The sequence below is a fragment of the Leuciscus leuciscus genome (assembly GCF_965113295.1).
Source record: "Leuciscus leuciscus genome assembly, chromosome: 4".
In the NCBI taxonomy this organism is placed as follows: domain Eukaryota; kingdom Metazoa; phylum Chordata; class Actinopteri; order Cypriniformes; family Leuciscidae; genus Leuciscus; species Leuciscus leuciscus.
Window position 1 is genome coordinate 12,632,041 of NC_138728.1, and position 13,860 is coordinate 12,645,900.

Sequence of the window (13,860 nt, forward strand, 5' to 3'; positions counted from 1 at the left end):
TGGCATCACCAAATCAACCAAATGTGATCTTTGCCAAACACAGTCAGGCAGGCATTATCTGCGGTGGGGAATGAAGGAAGGAAACCAGAAATAACCCAAGCCCTTTAACCATGAATAGAGGCTTGTATAATTTATTCCAGCTGTAATCAGAGCACGGATTGCTGTCAGTGCAATCAGCTCATAATTAGGAGAATTCTCTGTTGTTCTGCTGTGTTTTCTGGGAGGCCCTGTGGCGCTGAGTGTCTGTCTGGGGGCCGATGTGTAGCAAACAGCCAATTTACTGAACCATTAAGATATCGGCACCTTTTGCTTTCCCCTCGTAACCTGTTGCCATGCCTGCTTCTCATCTCCTATTATCTCTCCCTCTCTTCCTCCGTTCTATGTTCCCTCCGCTTTTCCCCCCTCTCCGTCTGTGCTTTCCTCCCCCGCAAGTCCTGTGGCGAACAGGTGCAAAAATTATCTCTCATTCACAAAGGGCGAAAATACTTTGCGTATGGTGTCTTTGTCACATGTCAGAAAGGGGGCCAAAGAATGGTCTTTCCCATGCATTTGCAGTTGTCAACCGAAACTGAGGAGGAACTGATAGATTGGAGAACCGGACACTATATATATATTGTGTATCTTAGGGTTACGGATTTTTTCAAAATGACTTAACTTTATAGTGATGCCAAATCATGCAACTTGTCGATGTTCTGTAATTTTTAAGCAACCAGATGATTTTCACCTGCTTAATGATAAAAGAGGTGAAAAAAATCTCACAGATTCAAATGAGCAACCAGAGTAATCTCTAAGGACCAGAAAATAAGACTTGAGGGGTGGGTTCTTCTGACTTCAGGTCCTCCTGGGAAGTTTGTATCTAGTTGGGAAGTCGTAATATGACGCCAGACACGTTCAAATCAATGGCGACATACCTACCTTTTCTCCAAAAAATTCAGTATACAATTGTTTTTTTAAAACAATATTTCTACAAAATGTAAAGAATGCACATCCAGGTGTGTTTTTGCTTTTTTATGTTTTTATTATATATGAAGGTGCTATAAACTGAATGGTTAAATATTCTAATCGTACTGTATTCTGTGCATGCAACTTGGCTATTTTTGTGTAAAATAAAAATTTAAATAAATAAAAAGATAATTTCATTTATTTGAACAAATACAGTTTTCCACTCATAATTATGACTTTGTGGTGGCGTTCAGTCGACTTGTATAATCTTTCTGACATAACTTGAATGCACTAAGCAACCAGCAACCAACATGTGCTAAAAACCACACAGAACACATTAATAACAACCATAGAAACCTGTAGGGAGAGAGACAAAACCATTCAAATTAAAAGTTGATTAGCTCAGTTTTAAAGGTCATTTCAGTGGTAGACTTCTTTAGAAGATTTAGGTTCAAAAGAGTGGGACGAAACAGAATAACAGATCTGCAGATGGGACCATGTGTAGTATAACATGTCAACAGTAGAACTAAAAGGGTCATTCTCTGTCTCTCTTCGGTGTGAATGCTTAATTTAACGCTCAGGAGGGGACTGTACCACTCTGACATCAGTGCCCCACTGTGACATTTCTTGCTCTGCAAGTAATGACAGGGCATGAAGGAAGAGCGAGGGGGCTAAAAGTAAGAGGGAAGGAAAGAACGACAGACATAATGGTCTGTACAAATAGTCCACATCAATCCCCCTGGCCCCCGCATTAAATCTTTGTTCTCCTGATAGGGACAGGAGAGTAGGGTCCCAATTTCTGAGACCACATAAAAAATATCCAGATTTTTTTATGACATTTCTTATTTTTAATGGAATATTGCAGTATTTATTATCAATAATTTATCCATGCACATCATCATTATTATTATTATTTTTAATACATGTGCCCTTGTAATCTTTAATTGAAATAACCTCTTGCAGCGACATCTCTTCTCTGATGATGTGTTTACTGGCGGGACAACCTGTCACTCACATGACATCACAGCAATTGGAAACAATAACGATCCAATCAATTCCTGATGGACAAAATCAAGTCCCGCCCTGCATCACAAACTCATTGTGAATTGGCTATTCAACACACACACTAAGGGCATTTACCTCTGCAATTCTGCTTACTGTGAAGCTCAAAATGATGGATCCTATAGGGCAGCTCTCTCACAGGTTGAATCCACCGGAGACCTTATTACTTAAGTCTCTTTGCATGCAGTTCGGCTGACATGGCACTGAATGTGTGGACTGCCACAGTGTTCAGCTGCCCAATTATGTCAATACCTCGGATTTGAAACAGAATATGATAATGCCTTGGAAAGTTGCTAACTCCCTTGTTTTGAACTTATTAGCTGTGGTGTGAAGTGCTGTTCTGTAATTTATCGCCTCTTGGAGTAATAAATGGGGAAAGTAAGCTCTGTTTCTCTTATTGATTCACAGTGAGTGTTGACTTGCAGGTCCAGAAGAGAGCTCTTGCGCTCAGCACTTATTTGTCAACCGTTTCTTGCTTCCGAGAGTGTTGACCAAATCTGTTCTGCATGCACAATTATATTTACAGCATATACAGCATTATTGAAGCGTTTATAGAGCAATCTTGAATACAAAGCATGGAAGCACAAACGCCTTTATTAGTGTACAAAAGATGAGCACGGTCATTTCTCACTGCGTCACCAGCATTTGCTTTTGCACAGTCACTGTGATGTTGTGTGGGAGAGGTGTTTGGTATTGTTTTTGGATGGAGGATGTGCGGGCGTAACATTGCAGGAGGGAATGTAAGGTGGAATGTTGTCTGAAGGCCAGGCTCTTGAGGGTGGGCATGTCTTGTCCTTTCTATAATTGACTCTGGAGCTACGTGTTTAGGTTTACAAAAATTGGCCGTTGATCCATGTAGGGCTGCAGTTTCACTTAGCAGTTATTGCTTGATTTGCACCTCTGCGTAAGTTCGCAGGTGAGAGGAAGTGATCAGGCACCTGAGATATTGCTGATTTTGGTGGAAGAAGGAAGAAATGGATTGGACAGGGAAAATAAAGGGAACTGTCAATCAAACTTGTGCGCAAACATGCAGAAATACAAAGCTCTGTCATGAAACTCTAGATGGCGCAACTCTAAATAGGTCCTTAATCAGTTTGATAGCGATCACATCGTTATCTACATAGCGCAGCTGATTGGTCGCTGTGGCATCAGCAACCAATGAGCTTGCTGCTCAACATTTCGAAAACCTGGCAATGGTATTGTATGCTGTTAGCAGTCTGCAGTGAGCTTTCAGAAACCCTTAACCTTCCCCAACTCCAACTATTGATCTGCTATGGGGGTTATTTCATGTATGTTATATGTGCTGCAGCAGCATGTCTTACATGCTCACAGCAATTTCTGTGAATGTGTTGGCTGTAGCAAGTATCTGCACTTTCTCTGCAGCAGCAGCAATAATCAACAGCTATCTATTCCACCAAGACCAAATACATTAACATTGCCACATCCATTACTGACCATTATATGGTACATTATGTGCTAATGTCATCCAGTGTCTAGAGCTCATTTGGGGCAGTAGAGATTTGCAGGTAAAATGGTGTAATGAAATGGCATAGATTTCCAATACCACAGACTAAAGAACAGGATACCTCAGTTCAGACCTTTACTTTTATCAATATTATGATATTTCTATGCTCTGCTTGACACAAAACATGGTCTGTATTCCAATACCCTAGATTAATTTCAAATGAGCTCATATTTATGTTGCTTGAGCTATGTTTATTAACCCTTTCATGCATGAATTATGATAACCTCAGTGAGGATTTTTTTCCTATGTGTTTTTATTGCTCTTAGGGCATGAAAAACAAGAATAGATTTGTATTTATTTTTACACATTTTTCAAAGAGATCTTCAGATGTCCACTTGAGTGGACAGCATGCGGTTATGGTTTAAACTTAAGATATACTATATTACAGAGGTGTGGACTCGAGTCATGTGACTTGGACTCGAGTCAGACTCGAGTCATGAATTTGATGACTTCAGACTCGACTCGACAAAATGTACAAAGACTTGCAACTCGACTTGGACTTTAACATCAATGACTCGTGACTTCACTTGGACTTGCGCCTTTTGACTCGAGAAGACTTGCTACTTCCCATGAAAACTGGGGAAAAAAATGTCCACACGGCCGCGCCGCTCTCAGTTTATCTGCATCTGTGAAAAAAATGTGCACCAGCTGTATGCATGCAGCGAGCGCGCGCGCTGCCTGCACGACATCCAATCACTGTAGTCCCACGTTGTTTTGATTCGACAGCATATAACGCCCGTTTCACACAAACTCCGTTTGCAGTGCGTATGCGCCACCGGTGCGTATTTTTTTCCGTACCCATGTTAACAGGTTAGAGCTTTCACACTGCACGCGGTTGCAGTCCGTCGATCCGTTCCAGGTGCGGTGCGTACAGCAACAGCAGTACAGAGATCGTTTCCGCACCGAGTCTATTTCTGCTGTGCTGCACATGTGCTGCACGCGCTGAATTAAAGTGACAGCGCATGTTTCGTGGTCAAAATGAACACAGATTGACCTAAAAATGTAGTAATTTCACCATAAACGCGATTAATTAAATAAAATGTAGTAATCTCACCATAAATGTATTTAATTAAATACTATTTTCACTTTTAAGACCAGGGTAAAGCAAGGAAAACTACAATTTACCTCAACAAGGCGACATAATGAACGACACTCGTCTCATTCGTGGAGGTGGAAAAACATGTTCCTTGTGACATGCGAGATTTATTGTATTAATTTAAATATAAAATAAAAGACATGAGAGTCGGCTGTTTTTTTATACAAGTAGCCTACATGGTTAAATATTTGACCACTTGCTTTAGGAACTTAATATAAGTAGAAGTGATGCATTGAATAATAGGCCTACGTTGTTTAAATTGTGTTTAAACGTGCATAAGTCTATTAAAGAGTGTATATGCCTATATGTGTAAAGAGAATCGCAATGCTGAGACGTTAAGACCGGGGTAGCCTAAATCAAGGGAAAATACATATTTCAACAAGGCAACATAACACTCGTCTCATTCGTGGGGGTGGAAAAACAAGTTTTTTCAATTTTAAGTTTTAATTTAAAATGTAGGCTATGCGATTTTAATATAAGTACATGGTTAAATATTTTACCACTTGCTTGAGCAACTTAATATATAATTATATAAGAGTAATGCATTAAATAATACGTTGTTTAAATTGTATTTAAACGTGAATACGTCTATTAAAGAGTGTATACGTGTGTACAAAGAGAATCGCAATGCTGACAATTTTTTTTTTTAAATAAAAGATGCTAATAACTTCTGGATTTGAAATACAAATAGTGAGTATGTATTTGTGGTACAGCCGCGGATCACGCACTGCAAACGCAGCATATGTGAAAGCACTATTGCGCGTGCTGGTCTTGCACCGCATACACACTGCAACACGCATTCCAATTATATTATCAGGTTGGTCCAGTTTTTCAGAAGTGATCATTTTGAGGAGTGAGGATTTTATTGATGACATGTTTAAAAAGGTTTAGGCTAAAACGACCCATGTCTATTTGAAAGTTAAACTGTTTTGCAATATGAGGTTAATACAATACAGGACTGAAGCTGCATGCTGTGCATTGTTCTAGTGCAATATGCTGTTGAAATACAAGCATTTTTTGTGAAAATAAAATTTTCTGTTTTTTACTGTATTTGATTAATGTCATTGTATAAAAAGAGGTTTAAATAAATACAAATCTTACAGACGTACATGATTTGTATAAATTTTATTTCTGTGGTAAGAGGACTTGAAATGACTCGAAACTAAAATGGTAGGACTTTGGACTCGACTTGAGACTTGTTGGCTTTGACTTTTGACTCGACTCGGGACTTGCCTCATCTTTGACTCGACTTGACTCGGGACTCGAGGGCAAAGACTTGAGACTTACTTGTGACTTGCATAACAATGACTTTGTCCCACCTCTGCTATATTAAATATAAGACAATAATCAAACAGATAAAGTATGTGAATTTAACAAACTAATCAATACAATTATATCAGATCATGTGAAAACTATAAAATATATACAAAAAATATAAATGCAAAATATTGCAAAGGCTTCATACAACCTCATACAAGTTGCACTTCGCGTATCTTTGATATCAGAACATGAGGACGTGATTCCATCAGAATTTTCTACAGCCTGTCAAGGTACAACTGTGGAAACCACTCAGATGCTCCCTCCAGTGCACCAGAGTATGGAGATTTCCCCTTATTAGCTGATAATTCTGATTATGTTCAAGATGGACATGCACATTTCTATCATAGCCCTCCTCTGAGAAAACCTAGCGATACGTTTTTTTCAATCTCATCTGAAATGATCAGTGTTGGGGGTAATGCATTACAAGTAACATGCATAACACATTCAGATTACTTTTTTGATGTTACAAGTAAAGTAATGTGTTACAAGTAACATGCATTACCTAATCAGATTACTTTTTGATCTAACAAGTAATTAACTACAAGTAATGTGCATTACCTAATCAGATTACTTTTTGATGTTACGAGTAAAGAAACGCATTACAAGTAACATGCATTACGTAATCAGATTACTTTTTGATGTTATGAGTAAAGAAATGCATTACAATAACGCACATTACATAATCAGATTACTTTTTGATGTTATGAGTAAGGAAACGCATTACAAGTATCATGCATTACGTAATCAGATTACTTTTTTATGTTATGAGTAAAGAAACGCATTACAAGTAACATGCATTACGTAATCAGATTACTTTTTGATCTAACAAGTAAAATAATGCATTACAAGTGTCATACATTATGTAATCACATGACTTTTCGATGTCAATGAAAATTACATTCTAATAATACAAGTACATTTATTTACAGTAAAAAAAGTCACTGCAGATTAAGTTTTTAAGTTTTAAATTTCAAAAACAATATTCACAATATATGAACTGTAGCTGAAATATAGCAATTGATGCATGACGTCCACTACAGTGGACATGTGATTAATCAGAGTTTTCTCTCAATCTAAAATCAAAACTTGGAAAATTTTACTGTGATATGACTCATTAGATATTGCTTGATGCTGCAATATTTTTTTTACCTACAAGAGTCTCCTAGGATAGAAGGAATGGGTGGATATTCCGGAGCAACTTGGCATGTCTGACTGACCCTTGGCCATCTTGGCTTGGAGGGGGAAAAAATCGAAACACAAAGGCTTGCCACTTGGTTGCAATTTATAGGATGATGCACCAGGGTCCAATGAAGAGGCTGATGTGCAACTTTGCCATAAAAACCCGTGCAAATTCAAGAAAATGCTTTTTTAATAGCTGTCCACTGTAGTGACCACTATGCGTGAAAGGGTTAATACCAAAACAAACAAGCAACTTGTGAAGATGAAAATTTACCCTTTCATTAAGAAGCAATATTTGGATTTATTTATTTATTTCTTCAATTTAATAAGAAATAAATCACATTTATGTCAAATTAATGAAAGTATCAATCTCAATCTGAATCCGCATCAAATATAAAGTTAATGCAAAAAGTAAGAGTCAAAAGGAAATAATGCAAGAAATATCATAAAATGACCACTCTGCTAAACACATTTACATAATTATCTGGTTTAGCCTATATATTTTATGTTATCGCTATTTCAAGTTTTGGAGCTTTTGGGAGCGGTTCTCTACTCATTCAATTCTTGCACAGCTAGTTTTAGTCTATTACCCACTAACCCCTGTTGTACACCGTGTTTAAATTCCACATAGAATAGATGGAACGTCAAATGTAGGATTCATAGAATTTCCCTGTGGTTTTAGAATCTGATCTCAAGAGTTTGGTGTATTTAATTTAAGCAGGAGATGCGTTCTTTATTTTGACTAGATTTTGAGCAGGGGCCCGTTCTTCGTACGTCGCTAACTCAGTTAGCTGGATTTGATTGTTGACGATTTGGCATGATCTTGGATTGTTTGGTTCTTCGACGCTCATCCTGGACTTGCTGTCATAGCAACAGGTGCGCAAACTTGAACCTGCTCGGGAGCAGGCTTATTTCATGTAAACAGGATTAGATCCCGGCTTCATAAGCGGAGCTGATACGGGAAGTCCAGCGCAGCGCGATAGTGCACTTTCTGAGATTGAAATTTTTTTCTCGTGACTCGTGAGATTGTCGTTTACATTATTAATTTGTTGGAAACGCACATTATTTTCGACTTGTCGGAGTCGGGCTTTAACTACAGCACAAACTGTTTGCATTGCCCTGATTATTTGCGAGTGGCTCTTTCCTTTACACTATTGGAGCAGAGAACTTGATGGAAAGTGCTGTCTGTCGTGTCATTCGGAGTTTACCTGGCGCCAAGGGCGCCGTAAAGGGGTGGAAGGTTAGGACGATTCTAAGGGCCCAGGCTGATTTAGGGCCCAGAAGAGCAGACCCCCTTTTTCTTTTCTTAGTTCTTTTCTCTTTTTTATACATACATTAAATGTGCTAGGGCCCCTCATGCACTAAATGTGTATTTTGTACGTTTTGACCATAGATTTAATATTTAAAAAACAAATAATGTATTTACTGTTTCAGTAACACCCCTCCCCCTCACAATGGTTCATTCCACCTGCGTTGTCAGAGCTACGATCGCTCGTGTAGCGTCTCTTGCTTATTGCACTTGCTGTGATGCAGCACAGACAGTGACACACGCAGGCATGTCACATCAAAAGTCAGGGCATCAAAAACGGAAAGAAAAGAAGGAAAGAGAAGACAGAGAACGCCGAAGTCGACAGTATGTCACACAGTTTTTCAAAAAGAAAGGTAGCTTGCCCTATTCCTGTATTCCAAAACTTTCAGAGTTAGGCTTCTTATTTTTGTTGCTACATGACCTGCTTTTATCTAGCTAGCTTAGTAAAATAATTACTGAATTATGATTTACATCCAAAAATAATAACATCTCTGCTGTCTCCGGGTTATATGTCTCGTAGACACAGATTCAGCGGCTGCTGCACACCCACGTCCTCCTTCCCCCACGTCCCCCGTCCCCGTCTCATGGTGCGTTCACACCGGACGCGAATAGCGCGTCAGGCGCGAGTGATTTCAAAGTCCATGCAAAGACGCGCAGTAATTTCGTTTCAAACTTTTGTTTTTACGCGCGTCAATTTCGCTCTTGACGCGCGAATTAACACAAAAGTGGTCAGACGCGGCAGGCGCGAATTTGACGCGCTATTCGCGTCCGGTGTGAACGCACAGTCAGCCGAACAAGGTGAGCCTGAGCGCGAAACTTCACGAAGATTGAAGCCTCTAAACACGTCTTATCTACTGTGTTCGCCACATGATGATAACTTTACAAAACAAAAAGTAATCTACACGCTTCAAAAATTACAAAATCAGTTTGCCGTGTGTGTCGTGTGTTCTGTGAAGTGACAGTGCTGCTGCTACGATCGATGCTGTCAAACTTGACGTTATTAATAAAATGCCCCAGAAAAAATAATATAAAATGTAATAAAACATGTGTCTGTAGTAACCATTGGCTATAAGGAGTTTACAAAATAGATATTTTAATATTTTATATTAAGAAAACAAAATAATATGGTTATTACGTGTGTGTTTGACTTATACAGATGCAGAGTCAGCTTTATTGTCTGCACCTCGTATGCAACTATGCAATGTGCTAAGTATCTTTTTTAAAGTATACAGGGCATGTTTATTGGGTTAAATTTTATCTGTAAAAAATGTAGGGGGCCCAGAAATTTTGGTTTCCATAGGGCCCAGAATTTCTGGCGGCACCCCTGCCTGGCGCTTTTAGGTTTAAAAAACAGTTTTAGGTTTTTAAGACCCAATGTTGTAAAGCAGTTTTTTTAAAGCAGTTTTTTTTTATATATTTTTTTTTTTATGAAGATCATGCAATCATGACCATGCCGATTACAGTATGTCACTCAGGCTTCACTAACGTGATTGGTACCATAGACTATAGGCTTCCATAGACTGCCATCAAGGCCTCAATGAAGGGGATTATGTGAACAGAAAGGGGGTTCACAATGTAAATGTGCAGCCCAGTTACTATTGGGAGTCTTAATATTCCAGATTAATAATATTATATCAAATAAAAAAAGTCAGTTGACTAAAATCTTCCATATCACAAATGTGAAAGCAAAATGGCCAGGATCTGTGCATGACTTAAGAATTTTCAGAGATTCACATTTATGCACATTATTTGAAAGTGGTAAGGAAAGTTCCACAATTAAATATCAAGCTCACTGTATTACATACACTTATGCTGATCCTAACAGAACTGCATTTCTTCATAGGTGATTATGACATGTTCCTGCCAGCAGACAGGTGTTTTATGACCCCATTCCCTGACCCAAACCAGTTACAATGCAGTAGCCAGGACAAGGGCACACAATGAAATGAACTTTGGCTAACTAAAGGGAAGATTTCAGTGTCTGATAAGTGTGAGGTTTGCACACCTGACAGGGCCTGTGACATTGCTGCATGTGCCATATTACACAACATTGCCAAAAAAAAAAAAAAACCTTTTCATTATAATATAATGAACAGTTTAATAAAAGACCAATATACTTAGTTCCTTGAGTTTTATTTCAATTGTTCTTTGTAAAGAAAAGCCAGTGTTCAAGTGCCTGCAACAAGAGATATTAGACACATGCCTCATGCAACAAATAAAAAGGAAAAGTTGTCTATACACTGCCCACCTGTAGGCCTATGTCTCCTCTGTCTGTGCAGACTCTTCTGTAGGCCTTTCTGTAGATGTGGAATCCTGCAACTTATATTGCTGCCATAAAGCATACAAGTATAAATTAAGTAAAGTTATTTATGCACTTGCAGGTAGGCTAGTTCCTCCATATGACAGTTATCTGAGAGGGTTTATTCACTGTCCAGTGAAATGGAAACAAATGGACATTACAAAGTCTTATACTTTCTTTCCTTTGGAAAGTTATAAAAAAAATGTCCACTTACTGCACATATTTCAGCCACCACTTTCTTGGGAACAGATAGTGTTGGTGTATTATGTAAAAGTGCACAAAAGAGGAAAACACAATGTCATTATATGAACTACACTCTGGAAAAATATTTTTACATTAATTTAAGTTTATTAGTTTTCACTTTCACAAGTCAAAGCAATTCATCATTACTCAAGATTTAACAGTTGAAATGACTATACAGCCTTAATTTAATGCAGCAAAAATTATTTTACAGTGTAGGCTACTAAGATCTTTTCTTATTTTTTATTTTTTTTTGCTCAGCCTTTTTCTTGGTTGCTTTTATAAACAGCCAACCATTTATTTAACAGTGTCTTTTATAAAAGAGACTATGATATAACAAAAAAATTACCATTATGTAGAATATTTTTGTACTTCACTTTTGTTTGTTCCCATGTTCTAGTGTGGTGACTCTGACATTACAATGAACAAAGTAATTATGCAATTATTCAAATACAAAAATATAGGCTAATAAGTGATAAAAAACATCTAACATGGCCACTTCTAACGGATTTAAATTGTCTGCTACTTTTTGCCAGCCCTCTCTCCTGGCTTTTGCAGACTTTGAGGTGTTCCCTGGCGTTTTGCATTAAAACATTAAAATTCCGAATAAACTTCGACTGTTCTTGCTCTGCTGCGGAGAATAACTGTGCGCGCTCTTTGGCCATGCTGAACAGCCAATAGCAGCGTTGCTGATCAATGTTTCTACTATCGATACATGTCCCCTTTTAACCCAGCGCATGAACGCGCAATTATCTCAGATAACTCAATCCAGCGATACTAATCCTATCCGGCAAGTGTGTTCGAAGAACCGAGTTAGCCAGATCATGATTAGCACGATGATATTATCTTGGATGTGTCATTTGATCTCGGATGTAATAAGCAACGTACGAAGAACGAGCCCCAGGTTAGCAACCCTGAACACATTTAGACCTAGGGGCGTATAAATAAACTGCTAAGTTTAATCGTACAAATTAGTCATCCAATTTTTTTTCTTTAAGACTGTTTATAACTTTTAGTCAGTTACTTAAAAACGTTGATTGGTTTAATTTGATACCGAAAAGTAAGACTTACCCCTAACCAACTGTTAGTTGGTCATACTAGTTCTTAAGACACAGTCAAAGTTTATGCAGCTGGCCCCAGAGTTGTCTAAATGTCTCTTTGTCCTTGAAACATGTAAATGTTTACTGTATTGTACGACTTATACAACCAACGCTGAAATGTAAGGAATGGTGGCTATACAACATACTAAATGTTTTCATCTAAATTGCAAAAAGGTTAGGTTTAGGGTAGGGGATTGAAAGCTAAGTCTAAAAAGACAAAGGCAGGTCACCATGTTAGAAAAACAAACATACGTGTGTGTGTGTGTGTATGTGTATGTAAAGTGCTTCTTCACACTCCAATTCACACTGCCTTGTGTGGCTGTGTTGATATGTGGGTTCAGCAGGTGTGTGAATCACAACCCCATATTAAATCTAAATTTACCTTTCATTTCCAAGATGATGAATGGAAGATTGAGTGTTTATTTATTTATGCAGCTTTATACAGCGATTCAGACAGCCTTACCATACACGCTTGTTAATGCATTTATATTCATAGGAACATAACTTTCACCTTAGAACATGTATATATCACTTTCAACCGAGTTTTTATTCATCTGCTCACAGTATTACAAATCAGTAAATCTGCTTATAAGGGCCAATATTTCAAAAGGCTTTTATTAAAACAACCCAGCTGTGCCGTTATAGTAAAATATTAAGATCCTGGCCACATCGATCCTGTCTTCGTATTCGGGTTTGTTCTACAGAATCCAACTCGGCAAATCATTAAATTTTTAGTGTCTACTTATATCCAGTTGAATAATTTATCAGGCGGTGGGCCGAGTGATTCAGAAAACACTTGATTGTCTGCATGCTGGGGGTCTGGGGAGGTATTGAACCAGGAAAGATGATTTGAGAATGCGTTGGATGGAAAGTCTCGGGAACGGAGATGATTAAGCAGAAAGATGGCGATGTTAATGACTGGAGAACATTGAAACTGTCCATTGTGACAAAACTGGGGTTTGTGGAAAACTTGAGGTATATACAGTTCAAAAGTTTGGGGGTCGGTAAGATTTTGTATATTTTTGAAAGAAGTTTCTCATGCTCATCAATACTGAATTTCTTTGATCAAAAATACACTAAAACAGTAATAATGTGAAATTACTGCTTTCTATTTTAATATATTTTAAAATGTAATTTATTCCTGTGATGGCAAAGCTGAATTTTCAGCATCATTACTCCAGTCTTCAGCATCACATGATCCTTCAGAAATCATTGTAATATGCTGATTTGGTGCTCAAGAAACATTTCTTATTGTTATTAATGTTGAAAACAGTAATGCTGCTTAATATTTTTGTGGAAACTATACTTTTGTAAAACATTTAATGTCTTTACGGTCAACGCCTCCTTGCTGAATTAATTTTTTGTAAAATAGTTCTTAGTAACCTGAAACTTTGGACAAAATATACTTTAGCCATAAGAAATAAAAACCACATAGAAATATATATATACTTTTATTTATTTATTCCTAAATGTTCTTTGCTTGCAATGTAATTAGGAATACTTAATTTGCTTGTTAAAGAATCATATTTATAGGTGGGTGCTCTTGATAAGTGCATTTTCCTCACTACTATCATTGTCTCCTATGTTGACATGCATTGCAGTGATCTGGACAATTGTTAATTGATAATTGTTAAGAACCCCATTTAAAAAAGTTTTTTTTTTAAATCTGGTTTGATTGCAATGGGTCAATGTTAAAGGTCTGAAGGCCGAGTATACCTGTAAACTTTCAAACTTCAGGTGGTGCATTTTGTCCATATTTTGTAGGCCCTACAGTTTCTAATTTTAACT